The following is a 10,375-nucleotide window of genomic DNA, read 5'->3' as shown; positions in this document are numbered from 1 at the left end:
ATATTTTTTTCGTTTATCACTGTGATGATTATATAATTATAAATATTAGTATTTAAGACCGTTTGAGTGTTGCTTTTCTTGCCACTTTAGTCTAGAAAGGAAAAAAAAAATAATAAAAATAAAAACGTTATTTCGATGTATTATAAAGGATTTATGGGAATGAGAAAAGAAAAAAAAAGAGGAAAAGAAGGAAGATTTGTGAAGAACAAACGATATTGGCCTCTGCTTACGAACCTAATCGTTATTTTCGATCTAATAATCGTATGAATTTTGCGATCGAGGCATGTTCTTATAAATATTGTACGTGCTTGAATGGTGAAAAAAAAAAAAAAAAGAAAATAATAATAAGAGGGAAGAAAAAATTCGTATATAACTCTGATAAGATTAAATTTATTATAGAGAAAGAGAGAAGATAAAAAAAAAAATTACCACGAGATGATTCCTTCATAATAAGAATATAAGAATATATATGATAATTTGTTTATTGCGTAATATTTTTAATGTCATTTTATACGTTCATTTCAATAATTACACACACAGACTATCTCGACGCGTTCGTCCATGAAAAAAAAAAAAAACGAAAAAAAGAAATAAAGAAAAAAAAACAAAAAGAAGAAAGACAGAAAAAGTAAAAAAATTATTTAACGAAAGGGCAAAAGTAAGAACAAAAACGGCGGAAATGAAAAAAAAAATACAAGAGACGATTAGAAAGATATTTACAATTTTTGCTATTAAACGCGACCGCATAAAATAATATTTTACCGAGGAAAAAGAAAAAATAATAAGAAGAATATAAAAGGATGAATAATGATGATGATGATAATAATAATAATAATAATAATAATAATAATAATAATAATAATAAAACGATATATATTATCGATCGTCAAAACCGCGAACATCGACAAGTTTTTAAAAAAAAAAAAAAAAAGAAAACTCACTGCCTTTACGTACATACATACGTCGCTCGTTAATGAAGCGTTAAAAAATCTAATTGAACGAATAGCTTTTTATATTTTCGATCTCATATCTGCCTTTTCCGAGTGCTAGTTTATTCTGATAATAACGATATAGTATTTCTGTAAAGTGTCAGACAATGCCGATTCGATGGTAAATGAACTAGCATCATGTGTAATGTTTATTATATTTTGAATACGAAATATATACATATAAAAAAAAGACTTTTTGTATATCCGATACGTTGTTCTAAATTCATTTATTTCCCTTTGTATTTTTTTTTTTTAAATAAAACGAATTTTTAAAAAAATAAGGAAGAAGATAGAGTAGTATTTACGTGGGATTTATAGTATCATAATATAATATAGTATCATCGAACGTAGTAGTATTATAAATCAAACATTATTAATAAATTGATCTTGTCTTTTGTTTTTTTTACAACCGATTAAATTTATTATTATCCAAAAATTATCTTATTTATTATTTATTAATTAAACCAATACAAAATTGATTATCATGTATTTCTATTCAATCGTATGAAATATAATTTATATTAAAGATCATTTGTCATTTGATCGGTTTAAGTATAAACTAATATTATACGTAAATCATTGATACATTTTTAGTATTATTATTTCAATATATCATTAATTTCTTATATATTTCGATTTTATAACAATATTTTAACGGATACGTAATCATAATTAAAAGCTGTAGATATTATTGTCCTTTAAACCGAGAAAAAGTATATGCTTAATATTTAATTTCAATTAAATACAGTATTTTATACGAGTAGCTCAAAAGCCAATGCAATTAGATACAGAAAATAAAAATTAGTTTCTTTAATTTGATTAGAAAAGTATATATAGTCTTTTTTCTTTTTTTAAAGAATAGGTTCCGCAACAAAACAAACTATATAAACAGAATGTGCGAATAAAAACGTTAATATTTATTATAACAATATTTTAAATACTTTAGGACTCGCATATTTTTTGCCAGCTGAGAAAGACAAAGAGAGAAAGAAAAAAACGAATCAACGAATAAATCCTGAAATAACTTAAAAATAAAATATAACATTTGTATTATTAAAATTAACAAGAAAAAACAAGAAAAATATATCCAATAAAATATGGACTTTAACTCGCAATTAGATTTCAATTGACTTATAATAATTGATCGTTCAAAATTCGCGGAAATAGTTTTGCCAACGAGATAGAATGAGAAAAGGGAAAGGGATACGATTATAATGCCATCTACGAGGGTTGGTTAGAAGGGTGAATTTTTCTACGTAACGCTTGTTCTATGACTTATCGACTTTGGTTTGGGAAATTTTCGCGGTGGTGGTGAGTTTGGCGGCACACGTGAGCCATGTCATACAAGATACGCGTTTGTTCGAGGACACTGAAAATCACTGTAAAAGCGAACGAATAAAGACAGAGATAAAAACACCTTATATTATAAGTAATACCTAATACAAGAAGAAGAAGAAGAAGAAGAAGAAGAAGGAGAAGAAGGAGAAGAATAAGAATAAGAATAAAAATAAGAAAAAGAATAATAACAATAGACAAAGGAAATCCGAAATAAATTATCTATTGAAACGTGTTTTATCATATTTCGTTTAACCGTTAAATATGTGCATAGAACCCACGTGGACTCGCAATCAATAGTGCAGTGTTGTTGCACGGGGGTCAGTCAACCCGCGCTCGAGGTCAACTTCATGGTGTCTTCTCTCTGGGTGAGTAGGATGATACTACTAATAAGCGTATTTTCAAAGAACGCGCTTAAAACGTCATTTTATTGTTAATGCATACAATGGGGGAATATGTAGAAATAATCATTTCAAATTATCTTTTGTTTTTCTGTTCATTTCAATTTCATTTCATATTTCGTAATAAAAAAGTTAGAGGTGTGGGGGAGGGGGGGGGTGGTGGATAGTAGACAAAAAGAAGAAGGAAAAAAAATAGATCTGTGTATTTGACCTATGAGATGGAATGAGAAAATTCGTTTATCGCGAGATCGCACCGAATTTAGACTCTTCCAGTTCGATCCTCCGCTATGGTTAAATGTCAATCGATACTCTGCGATCTTTATTTGATTATAACAACAATTCATTGAAAATATAAACGATTTTACATAGTTATTTATAAATATCGGAATAATAATTTACATTGATTTTCTATTGTCTATATAATATATTGCATATATACTATATTTATATATGTTTATATATTGTCATCTATATTTATATATGATAGATAGATATGTGTGTGTGTGTTTTATACGTTTGTTTTGTCGGGTAATACTTTCGCAGTGATCGTTCAAGTGCATTCACTTTACTGATTGGCGTTTTACATTAATTTACAACAATATTTACTATTATAAAAGTCGAAAGGAATCGTATACCTATTCCACATGAAGTTAATTAAATTAATCTATTTTTAGAAATCTAATTGATTTTTCTCTCCGTTAAAAAATGTTTATTATTATTATTATTATTATTATTATTAATATTACTATTATTGGAAGTGGTTAGAAAGAATAAAAATAAAAAAAAAAAAAAAAAAAAAAAAAAAAAAAGATAAAAATTGGCAAAGTCCTTCTCCTCTTTTGCGTTTTCCTTTATTTTCTTGTTTGCTGGCAACGGATACCTCCTTCTATTCTGGTNGTATACCTATTCCACATGAAGTTAATTAAATTAATCTATTTTTAGAAATCTAATTGATTTTTCTCTCCGTTAAAAAATGTTTATTATTATTATTAAAATGTTTCATTTTTAAATTAGTATTATTGGAAGATGTGTCAAAAAAAAAAAATAAAAAAAAAAAAAAAAAAAATAGAAAAAAAAGATAAAAATTGGCAAAGTCCTTCTCCTCTTTTGCGTTTTCCTTTATTTTCTTGTTTGCTGGCAACGGATACCTCCTTCTATTCTGGTTGTTTCACACAGTAATATTTATTCCTTTTTACAATTGAAAGACGGATTTGGAAATAGGGCAGAAGATTGAAAACAGCAATGTAGGACAAAGGTTGGCCGAGGTGAATGGCACCACCTCGTTGTTGAAGCTGCACTCACCTGCCTGCGCAGTCGTTCCGCAGATTTTCACTAAGCTCGATAGAGTAGTAGTAGTAGTAGTTGTAGTAGTGATAGTAGTAGTAATAGTAATAGTAGTAGTTTATTCGTCAACACGGTGAAAAAAAGATAAAAGAAAAAGGTCTTCATTAACTTTAATTCATTTAATGAAAAAGAAGGATATGATGGAAGGAGGAGGAATAGGGGTGGGGGGGGTAGGGGGGGGAAGAAGATTTAATACCTCAAAAACTCGTTTTTTTTTTTTTTTTTTTTTTTGCAAAATACTCGGCTAATCCTAAGTACGTATGTAAAGAAGAAGAAATGATTCTTTATGCATTTTTTGAACGAATGCAAGGAAGAAAGAGAAATAAAACTTTGATTATGCAACCTACATATGACAGAGGGAGAGAGAGAGAGAGAGAGAGAGAGATTAGGTGAGAAATTCAGGTTGCCAATAAATTTGTAAAATCGATCGCAATGATGATCGTTTATGCTCCTATTGCCAAGATTCACAGTTGGTTTTGACGATAACGTAGGTGTTCCGGAGAAAGGTAAAACCTATCGCTCGAACACCAAGAAATCGCTTATCATTGATCAGTTTGCCGGTTCGAATAAAGTTATTGCGCTTTGAAATTACGTAACTCTCTCTATCCCCCTCTCTCTCTTACTTTTTATTTTTCTTGGATGGTCTTAATTCCAATGCAGTTTTATCAAATTTTCCATTCGAAATAATACAAATCATACGCGAAACGATTATTATTTTAAAATTATAATTATCATTATTTATTATAATTAGTTATTTCTATCAGTAAAACTACAATCATTTGTTTATTCGTAAAGTATTTTATATTCAAGGGAAATAAATATTTATTTATATCGTATATTGTTATTTTGAAAATATTTTTTCCAAAAATATATTTATATGTTGTATTATATGTATTGATACTTAAAAAGAAAAAAAGAACGAATAATGGAAAATGATTTTTAATAATTTTGAAAGTTTTAGTATTAACAAAATTAAATCATGTGTGTGCTATATACTGTATATCTTTTTTTTATTTTTTTAATAATTCTACATTATTATTATGTAGAATTAAATGGCATAAATAAAACGCGTAATACGTGATAAATTTAATCCTTCTTAATTACTTACACGTATATGGTTTAGTAATAAATTTTTTAATAGTAAAATTTATCGATATCGATCACAAGTTACGACACCATAATGAAGACGCTTATATTATTCAAATGTGTTATGCAACGGTTAATATAACTTTGACCCAGGCTGTATATATCTATTACGTATTTTAATAATATAATAGATAAGTTGTACCAAGAGCGTATATTATGTTTCGTAACAATGATATTTGTGTGAGGATCAGTAACACACCGTGTTTATTATTATCATTATTATTATTATTATTATTATTGATGTCATTGTCATCAAATTAAATAAAAACCATTCGTAGAAACGATTATAAAAAAAATATCAAATAATAAAATTCAACGAAGTTTTACGAAAAGTTATTAAAATGTTATTAATAATAGAAAAAGAAAAGGGAAGGAAGGGTGAGTTAGACGAGATTCTCATTTGCACGTTGTAATTCGTTTTAACTAATCCGCCTTCTCTTTTACATGAGCATAAAATTTATTTAATGCGTGCTGATTGATCATATTATTCCGTCTGTTCGTTTGAATTCATCATAATGAAAAGTGAAAAAAAAAAAGAAATAATCAGAAATGCATTTTCTAGTTCACCTTTTGAATTTAAGTATGTACGTTCTATTTCCCGAAAGAAAAGATCGATCATATAAGAAAAGAATATTCGTATCGAGGTCGTATCGATTATAATGTTAAAAAATTTTAATATAATAATATAAAATAAAATAAAATAATAATTTGATTGATTTATTGAAAATAAATTATCTTTCTAAATTATTATTATTATTATATTTTCTTTTTCATTTCATTATAACATATTATTGCTCAATAATCTATTGTTAGACATAATTAATTAATAGATAATACTTCGAGAGAAAATTCATTTTAAATTGTCAAATAGATCTAACAAATTTTGGAATAATTGATTTTGAATTAATTGAGTAAATGGATTAGTTGTTTAGTTGATATGCATTTAAATAAATAAATATATACACGTGTGATTATAATTTTGATTGTTAGATTAACTAATTCATAATACGAATCAAATGAACTGTAGAAAATCGTTGACAAAAATAAAAGTTAGAAAATTGTATTTGTATTTGTGGATATAATTTAATAACAAATTTATTCCCTGTAGTTTATTTTTAAGAACAAGGAAGTCAAATTGATAAAAGAATATAAATGCTTTTGTTAAATATTGATATTTTATTTTGCTTTTTATTTTTCGATGAAGTTACTATTGAGATACCCTGCATAATACTTATTAAGAAGAAATGTTTAAAGGAAAAGTTGTTTACTCTCGTGGGGCTAGTCGTGTTATGGGGAAAATTTTGTCCCAGTTTGAAAGTGTATATAAAATTCAAAGCTCATCATCATTTTTTTTTAAATGAAACTATACATATTTGAATCCCTATAAATCATAGTCCTTTCAAAGATAATTTCAACAGCCCATTTATACTTAAGATCATTATGGAGAATAAGAACATATAGTAAAAATAAAAATTTACAATTACCTGAAAGATGGACCATAGTTGTCGAAAATAATTGATGAGACTATTTCAAATAATAACAAAAAATAAAACACGAATAATATATTAATTACTTTATAAAAATAAATATTTAATTTAGTGAAGAAAAGAGGTATCGAATTAATGGCTAAATCTGTTACTTCTATTTGATATCTACCTTCTTTATCACGACCTTGACAAGACTATTAATATGGATGACAATAAACACGAGAAATTGAATGGTAGGATGATTAGTCTCTCATATGATGACGAGTGTATACACTCAGCTATGTATAGTGCATATTATACAGGATAGTTCTCTCCTTTCTCTCTCTTTCTCTCTCTATCTGTCTCCTTCTCTACGTATTAGTATTTGTTTTCGTTCAATTATTCATTAAACGTACGTGGGTTAACGTTAACGATGTTACTTGAACGCAATTGCGAAACGATCGTTTAATCGAGTCGATTTCTAATTGTTCCTCGTTTCGAAAACGTTTGTTAAACAAATACTCGATCTGTTGGGTTGAATAGATAAAGAGACAGAAAAAGAAAAGAGAGAGAGAGAGAGGGAGAGAGAGAAAGAGAGAGGACAAAATAGTAAAGTAAAATAATCGTTGAAAGAAAAGAAAAAAAATCATTCTAACAGTATTGCGTTATTTATTTCCAATTAATATGTTAATGTTACTTGTCAAAATCGATACAATTAATAGGATTGTTATAATATAATATATATTATTTTTTTATAGTTGTTTTTTTATGGTTATTAATGTTACGTAAAATAAATATTACAAACTTTTTATCGTATTTTACTAATTTTATATATAATTTTTATATTTTGTAATTTTTTTACACGTGAATAATTCATTGATTTCATTGCTTGAAATCAATTAAGAAATAAATTGCTAACTACTTCTTCGATATATATATATATATTTAAATAAATCGATTAATAATAAGTTTATCGTCAATTTAGAATATTCACGTTAAGGTATTTCAAAGAGGAACGACGATCATTGTAAATACATACATATCGAAGAAGAAAATAAGTGAGATGAGATAAAGTTGGTTAAAAATTTGTCAAAGAGTTCTGATATGCACGTACGTGTATATATATATATGCATAGAAATAGAAGAGTAGTATGTATGCATCATCGAAGATTCTGGCCCGTATTATCGGAAAATATCGGCGACCTAGTGCAACCTCCATTCGCCTAGTATTCAATAACTTTTTTTTCTGTTCCTTTAAGCTTGCCAAGCTCGGCGGCCTCCTCCTAGACGTTTTACGATTTTCCTGCAACGGCAACGATCACTGGTTAAAAAAGAAAAAAAAAGAGGAAAAAGAGATGAAAACACGGTATCGGTTGTAAAGCTTAAACTTTTTAGCGGCTGTGTTACGCGAACGCAAATCCCCTAACTCGTACGAAAAAAAAAAAAAAACCTTGAAAAATGTCTTATTTTGTATCGTCACGATAAAAATGTTGGGGCTGGCTAAAAACTTAGATGGTTACCGTTATGCAAACTACCGATGGGTATTATCAACGAGAAAATGAGTAAATTTTCTATGAAAATTGAAGAAAAAAAAAATGCTATAACGCATTTTTTAAGAAACACTTAACAAAATATTATTACATTGCACACCCCATTATTTTATTATCTCATAAATAAGAAAGTTTTTAGAATCATTTTAAACCGTTTGGGTAAGATTGGACTATAAAATATAAGATAAATTTATTTTATCATTTTTTCGTATTAATATTCGAAGAAACTTTTGATTCGATATTATATTTTGTTACTTTTTCTAGTTTTCATTTTCTCTTTATCGTTTCGTTTATTACCTTTAGAGGTTTTGGAGAAAACAAAAAATGGAAATAATATCGCGATAATATCAGATTAGATATAAATACATACAGAAACATTAACGTGTAAGAGCATTTTAATCGAAAGTTAAGGTAATCTAAATAGTTATATGGAAAAAAAAAGTATATATGTTAATGTGTTAAAAAAAAATGTAATGTAATTTTTTTGTTCGTTAGAAAATTTCGATAAAAGAATCATTTAGTTAATACGAGGTTTATCCGTGTGTAATTGGAACCACTTAAATATCATTGTATATCGATTTGATTATAAAATAAACATAAACAAAAAATTATCGTGGATACAAAGAAATTTTTGTTATTAATCTTTTTATACATACTTATATCAAAAAATATAGGTAGGACTAGAAGTAAAACAAAGAATGTCACATAAAACGAATAAAAAATGGTTTTTAAATCTCAGAAGAGTTTACTCCCATATACGAGTAATTTAAATTTTAAACAATTAAATTGTTAAATGTACAAATTTTATTGTCTTTCTTTTTTTAACATTTGTTTTTCTTATTTTTTTTTTGTCAGTTTATACAAATCAATGATCACATTTGAATAAATCCAATAAAGAAAAGATATCTCATAGTCTCAATATTTGATATGATTGATTACCTTTCAATATTATCCGCATTTGATTTTATTTTTATAACAAGAAAAAGTATTGAAATCTATTTAAATAATTAATTCTTTCACATATCTTGAAGATTATAAACAATTAAGAATAAAAAATATCATATTACACATAACTCTATTTGTGAATTGAATATTTACAAAGATATATATCGAAGCTGTGGTTTCAATTACGCGAATGAATTTTTATGATGGATAAAGTTTAATTTTTCTTTTTTTGTTTTTTTTTTTTTCATAAATGAAAAAAAAGAAGAAGAACAAAATAAAGGAGATTTATTGAACGCTTTCTTCGAATCAGGCCGAATAAATAATTATTTTTTTTTTTCGTAAAATATATAGAAAGGTCAAAAGGTGACGAAATTATTATTTATGAAAGAGTATGTGCACACACAAAATGAAATTCGAACATAATTCTCTCTTGCAAAGCGCAAGGACGTATTCGATTATGACAATCAGCACATTCCCCCATTGTTCAAAAAGTACATATATATTTATCGAATTATAATTTGTATAAACGAGCTTAACTATTATTTACTTTAGAATTATTCTGTAATGTAATGGTCTGTTTACGTAATGCAAGCGTTCCAACTCAGTGACTTTAATTAACGGATGATGAAAATGTCTGGCATCGACGTTTTACGTAGAAAGGTGCAAAAACAAAGATAAAGAAAAGGAAGTATCAAAAACGTAGTAAAATTGTGTAGTAGGATCGAACAATTACAATTCGTTACTTCTTTTCATTATAATCTATTTATCTTTACGATAGACAACACAAGAATATGAGACACATTGATACACATACACACTGACACACACATACAACACATTACATCATATATATACTTAAATTTTCAATAAGTTTGGAAGTATCGGTAAACTTTAAAGGTAACGTTGAAGCTTTTCTCGTTTTAGCCGATGACCTAGAAGAAAAAGTAGACATTTTCATAGTCTACAAAGAAAGAGAGAGAAAGAGAGAGAGAGAAAAATAGCAGACTGGGAGCAGAAGAAAAGAAGAAGAGAATAAAAGATAACAAAGAAGAAGATTTACAAAAAAAAGAAAAAAAAAAAGAGTTGGTCTCGTTAATTACAACAATTTTAATTCCAACTAAATTAATTGGACGATTTAAAATCTTAAGCCAGTGGTAAATGCTAAATATTGGAAAAATATGTACTAAATGTTCAGTTTT

General features: G+C 26.9%; 1 protein-coding gene across 3 annotated transcripts in view; it reads left to right on the top strand.

Moving 5' to 3' along the window:
• Positions 1-2,277: 2,277 nt before the first annotated feature.
• LOC106786409 (flocculation protein FLO11-like) overlaps positions 2,278-10,375 on the top strand; it is a 128,976-nt gene continuing 120,878 nt past the window's right edge. For 2 of the 3 annotated variants that reach the window (XM_014747769.1, XM_014747766.1), the window contains exon 1: positions 2,303-2,692. The gene's annotated coding sequence lies outside the window, so the exon portion shown is untranslated. Of the gene's footprint in view, positions 2,693-10,375 lie in introns of all 3 variants that reach the window. The other variant, XM_014747767.1, reaches the window with a different exon arrangement.

This window comes from Polistes canadensis, unplaced genomic scaffold (genome assembly GCF_001313835.1).
Source record: "Polistes canadensis isolate GaletaPanama2010 unplaced genomic scaffold, ASM131383v1 scaffold_73, whole genome shotgun sequence".
Classification (NCBI taxonomy): domain Eukaryota; kingdom Metazoa; phylum Arthropoda; class Insecta; order Hymenoptera; family Vespidae; genus Polistes; species Polistes canadensis.
Note: the sequence above shows the minus strand (reverse complement) of the source record. Positions and strands in the feature narration are given on the sequence as shown.